Source organism: Vombatus ursinus, unplaced genomic scaffold, assembly GCF_900497805.2.
Source record: "Vombatus ursinus unplaced genomic scaffold, bare-nosed wombat genome assembly UNPS02014832.1, whole genome shotgun sequence".
In the NCBI taxonomy this organism is placed as follows: Eukaryota; Metazoa; Chordata; class Mammalia; order Diprotodontia; family Vombatidae; genus Vombatus; species Vombatus ursinus.
In genome coordinates, this window is record NW_020954610.1 from 22,263,711 (window position 1) to 22,285,011 (window position 21,301).

Consider the following 21,301-nt stretch of genomic DNA (forward strand, 5'->3'; position numbering starts at 1 on the left):
TAATATAATAAAAATGACAATTCTACCTAAACTAATTTGCTTATTCAGTGCCATACCAATCAAACTACCAAAAAATTATTTTATAGAGTTAAGAAAAATAATAACAAGATTCATTTGGAAGAACAACAGGTCCAGAATATCAAAAGAAGTAATGAAAAGAAATGCAGGGGAAGGTGGCCTAGCCATTCCAGATCTTAAATTGTATTATAAAGCAGCGATCATCAAAACTGCTTAGTACTGGCTAAGAAAGAGAGTGGTGGATCAGTGGAATAGGTTAAATATGCAAGACACAGTAGTCAATGACTATAGTAATCTACTATTTGATAAACTCAAAGACCCCAGCTTCTGGGATAAGAACCCACTCTTTGAAAAAAAAAGTGCTGGGAAAACTGAAAAAAAGTATGGTAGAAACTAGGTTTAGACCAAAATCTCACATCATATACCAAAATAAAGTCAAAATGGGTTCATGATTTAGATATAAAGACTGATACTATAAGAAAACTGGGAGAGCAAGGAATAGTTTACCTGTCAGATGTATGCAGAACAGAAGGATTCATGACCAAATAAGAGATAGAGAGCATTACAAAAAGCAAAAGAGATGATTTTGATTACATTAAATTGAAAAGTTTTTGCACAAAGGAATTCAACTAAGATTAGAAGGAAGGTAGAAAATTGGGAAAGAATTTTTACAACCAGTCTCTCTGAGAAGGGCCTCATTTCTAAAATATATAGAGAATTAAGTCAAATTTATAAGAATACAAGCCATTCCCCAAATGATAAGTGGTCAAAGGATATGAACAGACAGTTCTCAGATGAAGAAATTAAAGCCATCTCTAATTATATGAAACAATGCTCTAAGTCACTATTGATTAGAGAAATGCAAATCAAAACAACTCTGAGGTACCACATCACACCTATCAGAGTGGTCAACATGACAAAACAGGAAAATGATAAATGTTGGAGAAGATGTGGGAAAATTGGAACACTAATGCATTGTTGGTGGAGTTGTGAAATGATCCAATCGTTTTGGAGAGCAATTTGGAACTATGTCCAAAGGGCTATCAAAATGTGCATACCCTTTGACCCAGCGATAGCTCCTCTAGGGCTATATCCCAAAGAGATCACACAAACGGGAAAAGGACCTACATGTACAAAAATATTCATAGCAGTTCTTTTTGTGGTGGCAAAGAATTGGAAATTGAGAGGATGCCCATCAATTGGGGAATGATTGAGCAAGTTGTGGTATAGGAATGTGATGGATACTATTATGCTATTAGAAATGGTGAACAGGCTGACTTCAGAAAAACCTGGAAAGACTTGTATAGTCTGATGCTGAGTAAAGTGAGCAGAACCAAAAGAACATTGTACACAATAACAGCCATGTTGTGTGACGACTAATATTGATAAACTTAACCCTTCCCAACAATACAAGGATCTAAGACATCTCCAGATGCCTTGTGATGGAAAACGCTATCCACATCCAAAGAAAGAACTATGGAAGTTGAATTGCTATTTTTTGTTTCTCTTCTGGTGAGTTTTGTTTCCTCTTTCTGATGGTTCCTCCTATTGGTTTTAATTTTTTACTTACAACATCACTAATGTGAAAATATGTTTAATATGAATGTAAATTTATAGCCTATATCAGATTGTGTGCCATCTTGGGGAGGGTCGTGGGGAGGAAGGGGTAGAAAAATTTTAAAATCAAAATCATATGGAAGTGATTATTGATAAATTAAAATAAATTAATAAAAAAACAAAAAGGAAAAAACTGTGTAAGTCTTAAAAGTCTAAAACCAATTAGATTTAAAAAAACTAGTGAATTCAGCATTCTTTTAAATTACTATTATCAGTAGTCACTTATTATGATGCTCAATCCTCTTGTAAGGAGGGCTTTGCTGAATTTTAACTTCTAAATAATTAGGAGACTATCACTTCAATTCAGGTGTAAGTTTATGTGGGCTGACTTCATGTGGTCGCTCAGTGAATAAAGAAGAAGACAGATAAAGGAGCTATTGTGGGTGTAGCCATTGTAATAGTGGACAAATATTCTCAGGATATTTTCCCATGACTCTCTTTGATCATGATTTAAAGTCATTACACTTAATTGAATTAATATCCCACTCCTATGCATTAGTGATTAGGGATATGCCCTGTAAGCTGCCCATGCAGAAGGAGATGGGAAACCTGACTGACTGAGAGACACATGAGCCATAATGGTGTATACACCAAGTTTGGAGAGACTTCGAAGAAGTGGAATAAGGATCAGTCAGACAGACATACATACAAACAGATTGAAATAATGAGAGAAAGAAAATCAATCAGTGACAGAGAAGAAGAAATTGTTTATTCTTTTTTACATTAATAATCTGTCACTCCTTTAGAGACATCATTTCAAAGCATTGTGATAATCTTGTTAATGATCACAGTATACCCCTAAAAATTCTCAGGTAAATTCAAGATTGTTGTTGTTGTTGTTGTTGTTGTTGTTTTGAGTGATTTGGTGAATGTGGTATTTTTGTTGTATTTGTTGTATTGTATTTTGTCAGTTTAATTCTTATATATTAGGACTGAAACATTATCCAGTGTTTTAGGTACTCTTTAGCAGAACAACAACAAGGAAGTTCTTCTGTTCTATTTTTTTTCAACATTTTTGCTTCATTTGTTCTTTCTTCATTTTTATAAGTAGCATGAAATGTGTTTATTTTGATTCATCTCAATAAAAAGTCTTTGTGCAAAAGTGGAAGAACATAGCAATCCAATGTGGATGGGCTAGAGGTTCAAAATGAGACATACATTTTTGTATTTTGAATCTAATGATTAGTTCAACTTGAGTGTGTGTGTGTGTGTGTGTGTTAACAAAGGAAGGCTTCTACTTCTCAAAGAATATGGAGATCGGTGGGTCTAATAGTGTGTGTGTGTGTGTGTGTGTGTGTATACACATCCATGCATATGTATATATGTGTATGTATGTATAAATAAAATAATGTCAATAAAACATTAAAGAAATACATAAAAGAGAGTAGAAGGAAGCTCAGAAGAGGACACAGATAATCAAGGTAGTTTGGTTGCTACGGTGTTCAATTTGATATCCATTTAAAAGACTATATATATTAGAAGTGCACAGTTTCTTATATTCATTATTTTCTCTTTTTCTTTGCATATTGAAATATTTATTTTGGTTACTGTTTATTAAATTAAAAATTAATCAGGATAACTGGAGACAGTTCAGGATGCAATGGAAAACCCTGACTCTTTTAAGTTACGGTTTTTTCAGGTCCTCACTTTGAGTGAGGTAACACCCATTCAGTGGATAAGCTTCTTTAAGAAGTGAGTCAAGGGATGGCCCCTTTAATAAAAAAAAAAATCAAACTGGAAGGGGAAGACCCTCAGGGTTGCTGGCCAAAAGAGAAACAGTGACTACATTCACTTTGAACCAGGAGGGCCCCCCAAAAAGTCATTAAGTGGTGCTTGGGCAGGGACCTATTGTTATCCAATCTATGAGCTCCAGTGAATTGGATTTAAGGCTTGGTCTTTGAGAGAGAGAAATGTAGCCATTAAATCCCAGAGAGCAGAAAGAGAAAGAGAGGAAGAGGGAGAGGGAGACATACTGAGTTATTTAACTGGAAATGGCCAGCTTGGTCCCTATTCAGGTCATCCTTCTGAGTATCTGGCCACTGGATCCAGATGGCTTTAAAGGAGAAAGTGAGTCTGGTGACCTTGCACAGCCCTCTCTCACTCAAATTAAAGTCATTTCCAAGTCATATCATCATCTCCCTGATGTCATGGTACTCTTTGAGAATGAAGGACAAGCACAACCTATGAACTAGTTTTGACACAATGGGGAGGAATTAAGAATTCATGGACTTTCTGACTATCTTCCTTTTACTTAGCAAATTTTTGTTCTTCTTTGTTCTTGATGATGGTTAGAGGAAGAATTGATAGTACTTCTCTATTACTATTTCTCTTTCTCCCTTTTTAGTTTGGAATTGGGAAGTCTAGAAAGTCTTTTGTTACATAGGCCCAAGTGGGCCCTGAAATTTTAACATATTTCTATTCTATTTGCAGGAAAGATGTGGGTTTTGAACCCTTATTGGTATAGTTAAATATTCTGGTCTCAATATATAATTTTTGTTGTTACACATGCATGTTTGCATGAATTAAGAATTTTCCCCAGACATGTACTTACTAATGCTCATAAAATAGTTCCCCCTCACACACTCCTCGATTATGCAAATTTTCTGTGTTTATTCAATGGAATTCAGTCAATCATTATCCAGTAATTATTTGAACTTTCTAAATGGGAAAAAGAAATTAGTTGCACTCCAATGCCCTTTTAGGCAGCATTATCAACATTGTAGAAAACAGTACCGGGATAAAAAAATGACTTTAAGGGCATAAAACAACTCAAATTTAATGTTAAACTATAAGAGGACTTCTCTAATGATGCCTGATGACTTCTGTTTCCAGCAATGTAATTTATAGGCAGCGCTGTGGTAGTTTAATGATTACCATGAATGAATGAAAAGCTTAATATGAATTTAAAACTAAAGATGTACCATTTTAGGTCTTCAATCAGGTTCATTTCCAGCAATAAAAATAATAAACCATGCCTCCATTTTACCTTTTGATGTTTTAGTTCAAATACAACAAGAATAAACTACTTTATGAAAAATTTAATTGCATTTGAAATGGATAGATTGAACTCTGTAAAACTGCTAACCTGCATCTAAATAGTGAACATTAATGAACTTAATGCCAACTTAGGGGACTAAAAAAGATATAAAGAAGAACTTAGCAAAATGATCTTCTCATAAAGCACCTCTAATTTGATGGAAAGTTAGTCTTTTTTTGTTTTGGTATAATGATAAAAGTAAGAAAAAAAGAAATTTCTTAAATAGAATAGCTAATCATATAATTTATCTATGCAATCTCATTATTGCCTCAGTCCAGAATTATTGGGTTCCCTTAATTCCAACTGTTTAGTTTCAACTGTTTATTTGGAAAAAAAATTTTAGAAAATACTTCAGAAAAATTAGAAAATAGCATTATGTAACTTAAAACCATGTCACACCCTAATAGTTCTTTCCTATTTTGCCTGCACCTCTGAATTCTTCATGGATGCTGACTCTCTGAACTCAGATTGTGTGTGTATCTGTGCCTGTGTGTGATTGTGTCTGTGTGTGGAGATAAATGATTGTGTCTATGCAGTAGTGAATGTATTTTTAGGGAGGACCAGAACCTCTGGTGTGAGGACTTGCTGAGCCCTGTTCAGGGTTATTCAACCACCTTTGGTATCCATTTGGCACTCAACTCTCACCTATGGCTCCAAGGAGCTGTAGTATGCCCAGAGGACACAATCAGTAAAACTTCTCAGTAGACAGGATAAACCAGGTTTAGAGTAGCTGATGGGCCACAAACCTATTGCTGAGTTAGGCAAGCATCTACCCCCAGCATGTGAAGACTTTCCTGGTGGAATGGGTGGATGAGAACTATTTATTCCAACGGTCATGAAGGTGACTGAAGCAGGTAGTATGGAGTGCTCAGAGCTGCATCAGATACTGAAAATGCCAAGGTTTTCTGCATCTCAGGCCATTTTTAAGTTATCTTCACTTTCATCTTGCTGCTGGATAAATCCCAGGAGAAACAAATCTCTTAATCATTTTGTAATCTGTATTATGCACTTTATTCTCAACCTGTGTGAGAGAGCTTGTAACTTGTAGAACTGTTGCAGGCAGAACAAATACAGAGAGTTAGATCCAGAGATATGCAAAGTAGTAACTGCTTCTGTAGTATGTGTTGAACATTAGAATTTTCCCTTGAAATAGGCTTTTAGAAGCCCTATCTTCCCATGTTAAGTGATTGATTTGCAAGTTTCCATAGCTGTGATCTTACCATTTCCTTTCCTAACTCTTTATTTTAGTATAGCTGTGGAAGGAGTTCATTTTTTGATTGAAGATGATGATAAAGTGTTCATTTTTTTAAATGACAGCTTTCAGTTCACCTGTACAATTAATAGGAAATGTGTTTGTTTATTGGGGCAAGAAAGATATTTGTACTTACAAAAGAATTGCATATAAACATATACACACATATATACACATATATCTATATGTATATAGAGATATAAAATGATATACATACATACAAATACATTTTTGTTGAACAACATACATATATATCTATATAGTCTGGATGGGGTAGAAACATAGGCCTTAACTACCTCTATGTTTTACATTCTTGGAAGGAGAGGGACCCCTAAAGTTTGTCTTTCAGATAAATATATGTTTCTAATTAGTCATTTTTTGGTCAAATTTTGTTTACACACCTGGAATGAGCATCATGGAATGCTGGTTGAAGTTAGTTCTGTGGGACATACTGAAGTTCTTGAGAAACAGACTTTTAAAAAGACTTTTGTGGAGACTTAAAAAAATTACCTTTATAAAAAGGAAGGGGAGTGCTTTTAGAAGCAGCTAGGTAGAATAATGGTTAGAGTGATGAGCCTAAAGTCAGGGATCCCTGATTTCAATTCTAGCATCAGATATTTATTACCTGTGTGACTCTGGGCAAGTCTCAACCTCTGTCTCAGTTTCCTCTTATATAAAATGGGAATAATAATAATTCTTATTTCTCAGGTTTTCTTTGAAAATAAAATGAAGTATTTTAAAGTGATTTGCATAAGATGTTAGTTTAGGGAAATGCACGTTTTTCAATTAATACTGAAATCATATTTAATGTCACATTTGGCAACAAAAATAATATCTGGATTGATGCTTCTTTTCTTTTTTAACTCTTATTTTAATGTAGTTATTAGGTTAGCAGTAAAATGTTGGATGATACTTAGTCAATTCAAGAACACTTAAATTGTTAAATGTTGAAGGTTTCTTTTTTGTTTTGTTTTTTAATCTGGGCTTTTCTGAATAATGTTTTTTAAACTATATATATTTATCAGATATATTTATCTATTTATCTATCCATATATCAGAAAATATATTTTGAAAATATTCAATCTGAGATAAATAGTAGTTCAGGGAAAAAGGATAATGAAGATCTGGTTATTAATAGATACAGAGATTTGATAACAGCAAAATCAGGAACAGAACAGATTGGAAGTGAACACATCTTTATAGCTGTAGTTATTTGGAATTTAGGAGAACCCATTAACAACTTAACAAAGACTCTGTTATCCTTTACATTTTATTCTCATTTTATGCTATGGGGATTCCTGTAGCTTCATCATGTGTTATGGAAGTAGTGTTGATTTCCTGGGGTCATGCACCTAAAAAAGGACATCACCATTAAACGATAAACTTGTTTCAACTTCTCTTTTAGTAACTGTATTGTTTTTATATTAAGGAAAATGTCCATATGAAAGTAGGTACTGAGAGATAAAATTGTATCAACAATCAGAGGGATAAGGCTATCCAAAAGGATATTTTTTTTTTGGCAAAGAATGAATTTTTAATTTTACTCATTTACATTTTATGCAATAACTTTAAGGAAAAAGTAAATAGCAATTTTAGAAAACTTTTGTAGTCTGAATTCAATACTGAAAGAGATAGAGGACATTTGTGGAAAATTATATGGAAATGACTATATGAAAAGGTTTATTATTTTGAAATGTACTATCAAAATGTGTTCTCTCTTAAAGCAAAAGTTTAAAGTATTCAACAGTCTTTATTTGGAACTTTCATAATATCAGCAATATAAATGGGAATTATTTACTTGAGAATCTTTCATAGTATTTATGAACAATGTAAAAAGGTTACAGGTGGATGAATCATTAGAAAAGTGTTTCTTATTATAGAAGTATTATCCTTTGTGAAGTCCCTTATATCCATGGTATTTTTCCTCACTAAGCTAGCAAATGATTGCAAATTATATAGAGCTCTGATTCTATGATTAGCTCTCTTCAGTAAGGAATGTAATATACGTACGTGGCAAGAACAAATACATGAATTCGCACCCTTAGCCCCAAGGGGAAATAAAGGAAATGAATATCCTTTCCATCTTTGCAGAAAGAGATTGCTAGGGATGTGAAATACTGCATGTGTTGTCACATTTGCTAATTTTGCTGAAGTATTTTCTCCTCCCTTTTTATTTTTGTAATCATTGTTACTTGGAGCAACATATTGGTTATGCCATGGTTGAAGGACATATTTATAAATGAAGGTTAGGTATAGTGGTGAATGCCTACAATCTCAATGGATCTGTCTCTTGAACTTGGTAGTTCTGAATTATAGAGGGCTTAGTCAATTAGATTTTTATACTAAATTTCACATTAATGTGATGGGTCTTCAGAAATGGGAAACCACTAGAAAGCCTAAGCAGGGATGAAACATTCCAGGCTACAAAATGAAGGTGGTCAAACTGCTCATGCCAATCAAAGTAAATTGAGCCCATAAGTAGTCTCTGTACTTCCAACATAGGTTAGATAGAAAGATTCAGTCTAGATGAGAAGGAGGAGAAAAATAAAAAGAAAATCATGATGATGTCAGAGCAAAAATATTATTACAAACCATTTCTTAAAAGAAAAAAATGTGTTTTCATATTTTAAAAGTAATCAGTGAAAATGACATAACACCAAGCTATAGTTTCACAGCAATTATGAAATGTATATAGCATGAGAATTGCAGGGAGGGTTAAGGAAGAGAATTCATTCAATTTTCAAATTATGAAAACTTAGCTAATATAATTTAAATGCTTTAAAACATTGTGTTAATCATTGATAATTCTCTGCTGTGGTTTATCATAAAAAGTGTCATCTGTAGTTGCTCTTGTTTTGTTTTGTTCTGTCTTTTGTAGAAAATTTGGAAGTAAGTGCTACAAAGGATAGCAGTAATGGAGTCTAAGAATTCGCCATGTAATATGTCCCATTATTGAAACCATATCCATGATATTCTGAATCAAATCCCAAAAGAAGCCAAAACCCACTCATGTTCAATTGATGAGTCACCATAAATCTCTCATAAACTCCATGAGCAATTTCAATTATCCAATAAAGTACAAAGATAAAATTGAGTTACAAAAATAGAATAAATTGGTTGAACTTCCAGGAGCTAAGATGTCACTCCCCCTGAAGTCATTCTCACTCTCCATTTTTTACCTCTACAAACCCAGAAAATGTTGCCCTAGGAAAAACCCCAGAACACCTGAGCCAACAGAAAGATGAGGTGCAGCAGTCTTATAGACTGGGAAGCTTGGGGGTTTAACTGGAAAGGTCCCTCTTCCTCTGGTGGAAGGGAAACAGTACAGGACAGGAGGCCTCCCAACAAGACAGTGGCAAGGCCCACCTCAGCAAACTAGAGGAAGATCTTGAGCCTCTGGGTGGAGGAGCAGGCAAGTGCCAAATCCAAGACCCCCTGAGTGCCTTAGAACATGCTGGGAAACAGATAGACTCCAGCAGTCAAGCCTCCTGGTACTTCAGCACAACACCCAGAAGCACAACTCCAGGAAGCATAACTCTGGGTACATGTCATCCTCCAGAAGCCAAACCTTGCTTCACTTCAGCACAACTCCAGGAGGCACAGTTCCAAGCCGGTAGTTTCCTGCAGCAACCAAATTTTCCAGTGCTTCAAAGCAGCCAAGGTGACCAGGAGACCTCCTGGGCCCAGACTTCAATTCCACCTCAAGAGTTTCCATGTTGTTGACCCAGCTCAGCAACTCAGGCAAGCTTCCAGACACCCACAGCTTCCAGTTGCCAGCACCCAAGGCCTCAACACACAAGAAACTTGGATCAGTGCCACCTGTGCTACAGTGGGAGAGCTCAATTTAAAAGCCAGGAAATAGGGGAATACCATGAGCTTTAAAAAAGCAGAAATGGACAATGGCCTTAAATTCTATGGAAACAGGGAAGAGCAAAACACAAATTCAGAAGAATACAACATTGTCAATATACCCACATCTGAAATCTCAAAGGGGAATATAAATTGGTCTAAAGCCCAAAAAGCCTTCTTGGAAGAGTTCAAGAAGGATTTTAAAAGTCAAATAAGAAGGTAAAAGAAAATTGGGGAAAGAAATGAGAGGTATGCAAGACAGAGTCAATAGCTTAGAAAAGGAAGGACAACAACTGACTGTAGAAAACAATTCCTAAAAAAAAAATGCAATTGGCCAAGCAAGGAAAAAAGTACACTGAGGAAAACAACTTCCTACAAAGAAGAATTGACCAAATGGAAAAGGAGGCACAAAAGCTAATTGAAGAAAACAATTTGATAAAAATTAGAATTGGGAGTAGAAGCAGTGACTTGTTTGAGCTCTTGCCCAAACTCCTGCAAATGCCTATAGAGAATGACTCTGAAAAAATTCTAGAGCAGCAGCGCCCACAGGAGGACAGAGTAAAACAAATTTCCAGCCCCGGACAACTTGAATCATTCATAGGAAGTGGGTATTGCACCAGGCTGATGGAGGAGAGCAGTTCAATGTGGGCCATGCAAGCAAAGACAGGGACAGAACAAACTCAGAGTGGACCTCAGGAAACTGAATCATGGGCAGCTCTTGCAGTTTCCAGGCTTCTTGACCCACAGAGGCCAAGGACAACTTGGAGGGAGAGTAAGAAAGGTCTATCAGTCCTGGGTGACAGAACATTGCAGTCCAGCCCTAGGCCTGACACAATCCCAGGGCAGTGGTCACATTGGCAGCAGTTGCTTCCAGAACTCTCAAGCCAAAGAAGGTGGAGGTGGGGTTGGGGGTTGACCAACTGATCAGAGGTGGAATGCAGGGATCACTTTGCTGCTGCTGAGATAGAATTCTCTTGCTTTGCCTGTGCATGGATCTAGGTCATATTCCTGGGTGAAGGTTATGGAGCAAGGAACAGCACTGGTGTGGCAAGGCTTGTGGTAGCAGTGGACAGGGAAACCTCTTCACAGTTCCAAGGCAGAAAAGAGTGCTTTGGTCATTCATAGACCAGAGGACAGGCCAGGAAAGGAGTAAACACCTCACCCTTGATGATAGCACCTTGGAAGGACTGAAAATTTACAAGTCCCTAGAAGTATCTCTGAAAACAACTGCACAAAACCCCTGAAGCTTGGGACAGTACACCCTCCACACTGGAAGAAGAGCCCTACCTTAAAAAAAGATTTAAAAAGTCAAGTAATTGGCTGGGAACAAAAACAAAACAGCAGAAAAAACTCAGACCATAGAATCTTACTTTGGTGACAAAGAAGGTCAAAACAGAATCAGAAGAAGACAACAAAGTCAAAGCCTCCCACATCCAAAGCCTCCATGAAAAATATAAATTTGTCTCAGGCCATGGAAGAGCTCAAACATGTTTTTTGAAAAGCAAGAGAAGTAGGGGAAAATTTGAGAAGAGACATGAGAGTGATGTAAGAAAATCATGAAAATTAAGTGAACAGCTTGCTGAAGGGGACTCCAAAAACGCTTAAGAAAATAGCATCTTCAAAAATAGACTAGATCAAATGGCAAAAGAGGTCCAAAAAACCAATGAGGAGAAAATGACTTACAAAACAGAATTGGCCAAATGGAAAAGGAGATCCAAAAACTCACTGATGAAAATAATTCCTTAAAAATTAGGCTGGAGCAAATGGAAGGTAATGACTCCATGAGAAATCAAGGAATTATAGAACAAAAACAAAAGAATGAAAAAATGGAAGACAGTGTGAAATATCTCATTGGAAAAACAACTGACCTATAAAATAGATCCAGGAGAGATCATTTAAAAATTATTGGACTACCTGCAAGTCATGATCAAAAAAAGAGCCTAGACATCACCTTTCAAGAAATTATCAAGGAAAACTGCCCTGATATTCTAGAACTAGAGGGTAAACTAGAAATTGAAAGTATCTACTGATCACCTCCTGAAAGACATTCCAAAAGGAAAACTCCTTGGAATATTATAGATAAATTCCAGAGTTCCTAAGTCAAGGAGAAAATATTACAAGCAACTAGAAGGAAACAATTCAAGTATGGTGCAAACACAGTCAGTATAAAACAAGATTTAGCAGCTCCTACATCAAGGAATCAGAGGGCCTTGAATATGATACTCCAGAGAGAATGACAGCTAGGATAAAAACCAAGCATCACCTACCCAGCAAAACTGAGTATAATCCTTCAGGGGAAAAAATGGATATTCAACAAATAGAGGACTCTCAAGCATTCTTGATGAAAATATTAGAGCTGAATAGAAAATTTGACTTTCAAATATAAGACTCAAGAGAAGCATGAAAAGATAAACAAGAGAGAGAAATCATAAGGTAATTGTTAAAGCTGAACTGTTTACATTCTTACATAGAAAGATGATATTTGTAACTCATGAGACCTTTCTTAGTATTAGGGTACTTAGAGGGAGTGAGTAGAATATGAAAGAATGATATCTAAAAAATAAAATTAAAGGGTGAGAGAGAATTTTACAGTGAGAAGGAGAAAGAGAGAGGTAGAACGGGCTAAATTATGTCACATAAAACAGACAAGAAAAGTCTTTTAGAGTGGAGAGGAAATGGGGGGAGGTGAGAGGGAATGAGTGAATATTATTCTCATTGGATTTGGCTTATCAAAGGAATAACATACACACTCAATTTGGTATGAAAATCTGTCTTACCCCACGGAAAAATAGTAGGGAAGGCAAAATCCCAAAGAAATAAAAAAAAATGGGAAAATGACCCATACATACAAAAAATATTTATAGCAGCTCTTTCTGTGGTGGCAAAAAATTGGAAATTGAGGGAATGCCCATCAATTGGGGAATGGCTGAACAAGTTGTAGCATATGAAGGTAATGGAATACTACCATGCTATAAGAAATGATGAAGGGGGCGGAGCCAAGATGGCAGAGTGAAAGCAGTGACTTGCTTGAGCTCTCCCCCAAACCCCTCCAAATACCTGTAAAAATATTGCTCTAAACAAATTCTAAAGCAGCAAAATGCACAAAAAGACAGAGTGAAACAAATTTCCAGACCAAGACAACCTGGATGGTTAATTGGAAAGGTATATCGCACCAGGTGGGGAGACGAGCGGCGTGGTGTGGGTGTGCAGGCCACAGCAAACCTGGAGCAGGCCTCAGAGGACTGAATCATCATCAGCTGTGGCAGTTTCCAGACTTCTCAACCCATGAACACCAAAGACGACTTAGAAGGTCAGTGGGAAAAGTCTGTGACTTTGGTGAGAGAGAAGCTAGGTCTCAGCCACAAGTCCTGAGCCTGGCAGCAGCTGCCTCCTGAGCTTCCAGAGCACAGACTGAGGGGGAATTGAGTGGCTGATCAGAAGGGGATTGCAGGGATCTCTTTGCCAGTGCTGAGGCAGGAATCACTTGCTTTGCCCGTGCTTGGATCTGGGTCACAGTTCTGAGGGGCTGTCCTGGGGCGAGGAGGAATGCTGGTGTGGTGAAGCTTGTTGTGGTGATGGAGAGGAAACACCTCACCCTTTTCATACCACCTTGAAAGAACTGAAAATTTACATGTACCTAGAAGTATCTCTGAAAACAGCTGTACAAACCCCCAAAGCTTGGGACTGTACATTCTCCACATTGGAAGCAGACTTTTGCCTTAACAAAAAGTGTAAAACTCAAGTAATTAGCCGGGATCATGAGTAAGCAGTGCAAAAAGAGTCAGACTATATTATCTTACTTTGGTGACAAAGAAGATCAAAACATAAAACCAGAAGACGACAACACAGTCAAAGCTCTTACATGCAAAGCCTCCAAGAAAAATATGAATCAGTCCCAGGCCGTGGAAGAGCTCAAAAGGGATTTTGAGAAGCAAGTAAGAGAAGTAGAGGAAAAACTGGGAAGACAAATGAGAGTGATGCAAGAAAATCATGAAAAACAAGTCAACAGCTTGCTGAAGGAGACCCAAAAAAATACTGAAGAAAATAACACCTTAAAAAATAACCTAACCCAAATGGCAAAAGAGGTCCAAAAAGTCAATGAGGAGAAGAATGCCCTAAAAAGCAAAATTGGTCAAATGGAAAAGGAAGTCCAAAAGATTACTGAAGAAAATACTTCCTTAAAAATTAGAATAGAGCAATTGGAAGGTAGTGACTTTATGAGAAATCAAGACACTGTAAAACAAATCCAAAAGAACGAGAAATTAGAAAACAATGTGAAATATCTCATTAGAAAAACAACTGACCTGGAAAATAGATCCAGGATAGAGAATTTAAAAATTATTGGACTATCTGAAAGCCATGATCAAAAAAAAAAAAAGCCTGGACATCATCTTTCAAGAAATTATCCAGGAAAACTGCCCTGATATGTTAGAACCATAGGGCAAAATACGAATTGAAAGAATCCACCTATCTCCTCCTGAAAGAGATCCCCAAAGGCAAACTCCTAGGAATATTGTAGCTGAATTCCAGAGTTCCCAGGTCAAGGAGAAAATATTACAAACAGCCAGAAAGAAACAATTCAAGTATTGTGGAAACACAATCAGGATAACACAAGATTTAGCTGCTTCTACATTAAGGGACCTCAGGGCATGGAATATAATATTCTGGAGGGCAAAGGAGATAGGATTACAACCAAGAATCACCTACCCAGCAAAACTGAGTATAATCCTTCAGGGGAAAAAATGATCATTTAGTGAAATAGAGGACTTTCAGGCATTCTTGATGGAACGACCAGAACTGAATAGTAAATTTGACTTTCTGATACAAGACTCAAGTGGAACATGAAGGGGTAAATAGGAAAGAGAAATCATAAGAGACTTATTGAGGTTGAACTGTTTACATTCTTACATAGAAAGATGATATTTGTAACTCATGAGACCTTTGTCAGTGTTAGGGTAATGGAAGGGAAAAAATTAGACAGATAGATAGATAGATAGATAGATAGATAGATAGATAGATAGATAGATAGATAGATAGATAGATAGATGGCACAGGGTGAGTTGAATATGAAGGGATCATATCTGGAGAATAAAATTAAGGGGTGAGAGGATTATACTAGGAGAAGGAGAAAGGGAGAGGTAGAATGGGGTAAATTATCTCACAAACAAAACAGAAAAGAAAAGGCTCTTGCAGTGGAGGGGAAATGGGGAAGGTGAGAGGGAATGAGTGAATCTTATTCTCATAGGATATGACTTAAGGAGGGAATATCATACACACTCAATAGGGTATGGAAATCTGTCTTACCCTACAGGAAAATAGGGGGGAAGGGTACAAGAGAGTAGGGGAATGATAAAGAGGAGGACAGACGGGGAAGGGGAGTAATCAGAAGCAAATACTTCTGAGATGGGACAGGGTCAAAAGAAAGAATAGAATAAATGGGGGGACAGAATAAGATTAAGGGAAATAGGGTTAGTTTTTCACAGCATGTCTACTGTGGAAGTGTTTTGCATAACTGCACATGTATAACCTATATTGAGGTGCTTGCCTTTTCAATGAGGGTGAGTGGGGAGGGAGGAAGGGAGAAAATTTGGAACCCAAAGTTTTAAAAACACATGTTTAAAAAAATGTTTTCACATGCAACTGGGAAATAAGAAATACAGGAAATGGGGTACAGAAATCTATCCTGCCCTATAATAAAGTAGAAGGAGAAGGGGATAAGAGAAGGGGGGGAGATAGAAGGGAAGGCAGACTAGGGGAAGGGGTATTCAGAATGTATGCCATCTTGGGGTGGGGGGAGGGACAAGATGGGGTAAAAATTTGGAACTCAGAATCTTGTGGAAGTAAATGTTGAAAACTAAAAATAAATAAATTTATTAATAAAAAAAGAAAAAAGGAAACAAAAGAAAGCCTACTTTTTGCTAGGTGCTAGGGTTACCAAGATAAAACAAAATATCTCTTAAGGAATTTGCTTTCTAATGGAAGATTCAGTTGTTGCTGTTCAGTCAGTCATTTTCAGCTCTTTGTGACCCTCTTTGAGATTTTCTTGGCAGAACTAATGGAATGTTTTGCCATTTCCTTCTCCATTTCATTTTACAGATGAAGAAACAGAGGCAAACGGGGTTAGGTGACTTGCCCAGGATTGTGTGAATAATAAGAGTCTGTGGTTGGATTTGAACTGAGGAAGACGAGTCTTCCTGATTCCAATCCCAGTGCTCTGTCCACTGCAACACCTAGCTGCCCTTCTAATGGAAGATAGGGCATAGGTAGATGACACAGTGGATGGAAACCTGGACATAGAATCAGAAGACATTAGTTTGAAATGTGCCTCAGACTCCTGATAGCTGTGCCATCTTCAGCAAGCCTCTTGACTGATGTTGGCCTCGGTTTCCTCATTTGTAAAAATGGGAATAATAATAGCACTTGCTTCACCAGGTTGTTATGAGAATCAAATGAGATTATATATTATACATATGTCTATATCACTTTGCAAACTTTGAAGTGTCATATACTACGTAACACTTTTTATAAGAAGATTTTATAAGGAGAAAAAGGGAGGCTACTTTTTGTCAAAGTACAAACTGGATCCATATGTCGTGCTTCACAAGAATAGGATCCCTCTCTTGCATAGGCTCTGGGAACCTCAAAATCTGAGAAAGAACATCTCTTCCATGAAGAAGCCTAGATGAACCTATTGCCACACTGTGGCAAGTTACCATCCGTTGTCCAGTCATTTGTGACTCCAAATATCCTTCAGTAAACTTGGTTCTAGTTACCTAAGTTGGCTTTCATTTCTCTTGCTTACCACAAAACCACCCATTTAGAAATCACTGCTGTGAACCCCTAAGCTAAATATAAAGAAAATGAAAATGTTTTCACTTCTTTATCCCTCAAGGAGGTATAAAGGTCTTTAATTAAATTGGTGGAATTATAGGTTGGCTAGACATTAGCTAGCTGAAGAGTAAGCCACACCCCCTGGGCCAATATAAAAAAGCATACTAGAAAGCTCTGCAGGGAGTAGAGAGTCAATCATCTCTAGCACTCAAGAAGAGAGCTAGCTAGCTACTTCCTGTTTTGTCTACTTAAGACCTTAGCTTGAAAAGGCCAAGGTCCCCCACTGCATCCTGGGCCATCTCTGGTTGTCCTGATATATATCTGGCCACTGGACCCAGAGGGCTCCGGAGATGAAATGAGGCAGGTGGCTTTGAACTGCCCTCCCTCACTTAAATCCAATTCATTTGCATGTCATGGCATCACCTCTCTGATGGTCCTCTTCAGGAACGAAGGACAAACAACACCAAACTAGCTACAAGGAGAGAGATTCTTTCTTGAGAAGGAATGCTTCTTCCACTTGAACTTTTCCCTTATCCCTCTTATAGAGTGCAGCAGGGGAAAGGGCTTCTGCTGCCCTCAGCAGAGAGCAAGCCCAGAAAGTCCCGTAGTGAAACCAGTCCAGCTACCAAGAAGAATAATCTAAGGAGTCCAGTAGAATGGCTTGCCCAGTAGGACACCACAAGAAGAGAAAGACGTGGGGGCTCTGCATGGTTGGAGGTGTGAGGTGCCTTGGCTGTATGCCCTCCCTACACATATGCCTCTCTCCTACAAAACTGTATGCATGCACCTATTCTTCCCATTGATGCTATGTGTAATTGTGGAAGAGTGTTCCTTAGGCTTATTTGGGTAGTGTTTTGTAACTAGTATTGTTTACCTCAGTTTCCTCATCTGTACTCTGGTATCTTTGCCAAGAAAACCCAAATGGGTTCACAAAGAGTGAGACACAACTGAAGTGACAGAACAACAATAACAAAATTCATGCTATACCGTTTTTTAATATTTAATTGTCTTTATTGATATAGTTTGGTTTTATATTCTCTTCATTTCTGAATATCTCTTTCCCCAGAAATCCTTTCCTTGTAATAAATATTTTTTTTATAAAAAAAAAAGAAATGATGAGCAGGCAGACTTCAGAAAAACCTGGAAAGACTTATATGAACTGATGCTGAGTGAAGTGAACAAAACCAGGAGAACATTGTTCACAGTAACAGTCAAAATGTGTGATGTCTGATTTTGATAGACTCATCCCTTCTTAACAATGCCAGGACGTAAGACAACTCAAAAAGACTCATGATGGAAGATGCTGTTTTCCAGCAGAGAAAGAACTCAGGAGTCTAAATGCAGATTGAAGCATACTATTTGCTCTTTTTTGTTGCTGCTGTTGCTGTTGCTGTTTTGTTTTGTTTCTTCTTTTTGTGATTCCTTCCATTTGTTCTAATTCTTCTTTACAACATGATTAATGTGAAAATGTTTAATAATAATGTTTATGTAGAGCTTATATCACATTGCATACTTTCTGGGGGAGGAGACAGGGAAACAAGCAAAGGGGAGAAAATTTATAACTCAAAGCTTATGGAAGTGAATGTTGAAAACAAAAAATAAGTAAACAAAATTTAAAAAAAGAACAACACCATTAAAAATTAAAAATATATAATAAATCAGCTATTTTTCTTTTGTTTTTTCTTTGTATAAATTTACCTTATTTTCATACTCTTTAATTCATAGAAAATTTATGAATGTTTTTCTTTTTCTTTTTTTAAACATATAAATGTATATATAATAAATCTCATTGAAGGATGACTTAAATTTTTATTGATTTTGTTGATACTGAAATAAAAAAATACACAGGATTAAAAACTCACATTGATGAAGTTATTAAGAAATTCTCCCATAAATTCTGTAAAGAACAACATTTAGAAAGATAATATATTTGAAATGTAATAGAAAAAAGTATTTTGCTTTATTACTTCATTTAATTAATATCTTTCAATTTTTACTTCATTTTGAGTCAACTCAATTGAATGTCAGAATTGCCTTAAATGGAGTCTAAATAATAGTGTTTATAATAGTGCAATAAGTATAGTTATATGTGTAACTGTAAGTCAGCTAATCAATAAGCATTCATTAATACCTGCTATGTATCAGGAACTTTCCCAGGGATACAAAGAAGTAAGAAAGACAGTCCTTGCTCTGATAGAGTTCATAATCTGCTGGGGGAATAAATATAAAAACAACAATGTACAAAAAGACTTGTAGAGAATAAATGGGAGACAATCAAGAGAAGGAAGCAATTAGCTTTAAGTGGACATAGGAAAGTCTTATGAGAGATGAGATTTTATCTGGAATTTCCATCCAGTCTCTAAAAAGCTTTGTTTATACACAGAGCAAACATATTAATGATAGATCTGTTTTGGTAATGGCAATCATTGGTACATTTAGAGAAATGGATTTTTCCATAAAGCTCCCTATGTGATGTGATGACAGGCTATTTGTCACTCTGACTGAAAGTAGAAATCCCCAACAATGTAGATTTTACAGACAAAGGAATATTCCCATCAGGAAATAGCAAAATCTGAAAAAAAAAAGTGTTCTACTTGTGTTGAGGATACCTATTTATCATATAAGTATACCAATAATAGTTTTGTCTTCCCTAGAACCAGTATGTGAAAACAGTAACTAAAAGACTCTTCTAAATAATAGTTAAATTAATAAAGTTAAAATGCTAATATATTTGTGAATTTAAAAAAAATACTTTTACTAACACTCATAGAAGGGTATGGAATAAGAGCTGTTTTAACAAATGATTAGACTTCACAACAAAATTATAGGCCCCCTAATGCAAAAACAGAACTTAGTACATGTAATTCAACTCTTTCATTTTATTTATAAGGAAAAAGATTTAGAGAAGTAATTCAAAAGTCACACAGCTAGTTACTGGCAGATCTGGCACATGAACTCAGGTCCTCTTCACTGATAGAGATCCTTCCATTATAATATGTTGCTTTTCTTATAGAATATAAAATTCTTATAGAAAATAAAGTTCCTATTCAGTAGATGCATTAATTCCATGCTTTACATAATATATATTCTAATAGAAGCTTAGACAATTAGTGAATATCTCTGTTGAGGACATTGATCAACTTAACTCCATCTCCAAGGATGTTAAGAGAAAATTGAAAAACTGAAGGAAATGACAACATTAATTTTCCTTTTCAAGGTCAAGGATTAATCAGGTGGGTTGCACTCCATTCTGAAGAATCAAGTGATTTTTGTCCAGCTCAATAGTTCCGTAGAGGTAAAGTTCAACATTCATTTTCAGAGGTCAAGTAGGCACTAGACTTCCATGACTTTGTGTGTGTGTGTGTGTATGTGTGTCTGTGTGTAAGGAAACTGACAGAACTAATAGAGTTTAAATGTCTTCCCCAAAGTCACAAAATAAATTATTGGCAAAATAGGACTGAGAATACATAATCACTCTGTGAAAAATAGTGCCAAATCTCCACCATTCATTAGCACCTTGACTAAAGTGTAGTGGAAAGACTTTGTGTAAGCAGACTGAGGTTTGAAATTTGGTTCTGCTGTTAACTGTCTTTATAACCTTGAAAAAAACTTTTAACCTCTCAGTTTCTTCATCTAAAAATAGAGATTATAATACTCCCTCCAACCAGCACAGAGTTGTTGAGAGGCTCACATGAGATAATAAAGGTAAAAATCCTTACTAATGCTGAAACATTGTAGTCATGCAAGTATAAATAAATCACACAACCTTCTTTGCTGTATCATATGTGTATCCTCCCCCCCTTTTTTTTTAAATGCAAGGTAACTCCTTCTCTAGCTATCCTCTGCATTGCTAATCTTTGAAAGGCCAATTTCTTTTCATGCCTGGAAGTGGAAAGCAGATTGCATGACAATGAAGGTGATGAAATGGAAACAACTATAGATGGTATTTTATAGGAATTTGGCTTTAAAAGGAATAAGAGATATATGATAAAAGTTTGAGATAATGACATCCTTATATCAAGACTTTCAATGGATGAAAGAAACTTGAGAATTTTTATAGATGACTGGAGAGAATTAGAAGATTATGAGAGAACAAAGGTGAGAGAGTGGGAAAGACAAAAGGGTTATGCTCTCTAAGTAGACAGGAAATAATGGGACTAAGAATCCAAGCAGAATAGTTAGCTTTGACATAGCTAAGGTGTCTACTATTTCATCAGAACCTGGAACAAAGAAGCAAAAAGAATACAGCATGATAAAAGGAGATGTTGAGATGTGAAATGTGGGAGAAAAGGGACCTTGCAATGAAAGGTCCCTATTTTCTTAGCAATGTAGGAAGTGAAGTCCTCTTTTAAAAGAGAAGGAAGAGGTCTAAGGAAAGCAGAGAAGGTTTGCAATTGCACCAATAGAGAATGTGATATGCTTGATTAGAAAAGAATAAAGGGATTTCCTGTAATAGTGGGCACTCAGTAAAGATGAGATAGCATAAATTTTTAAAGAATTCAACTGATACTGCTCTTGCTTTCATTTTTCCCTTTCCCTCTCAAATATGAATTTATTAACAAACAATCATGTTAAAGGCACTGGAAATACAAAGGCAAAAACAGAAGTATCCCTACTTCTAAGACTTTATAATCTACTGGATTCCCTCTATATTTTTATCTGAGAAAGATTTTATCCAGGAGCATTCAACAATGAGT

At 36.3% G+C, this 21,301-nt stretch overlaps 1 pseudogene; it reads left to right on the top strand.

The window, feature by feature from the left end:
- The first annotated feature begins 10,271 nt into the window (after positions 1-10,271).
- LOC114025713 overlaps positions 10,272-21,301 on the top strand; it is a 34,851-nt pseudogene continuing 23,821 nt past the window's right edge.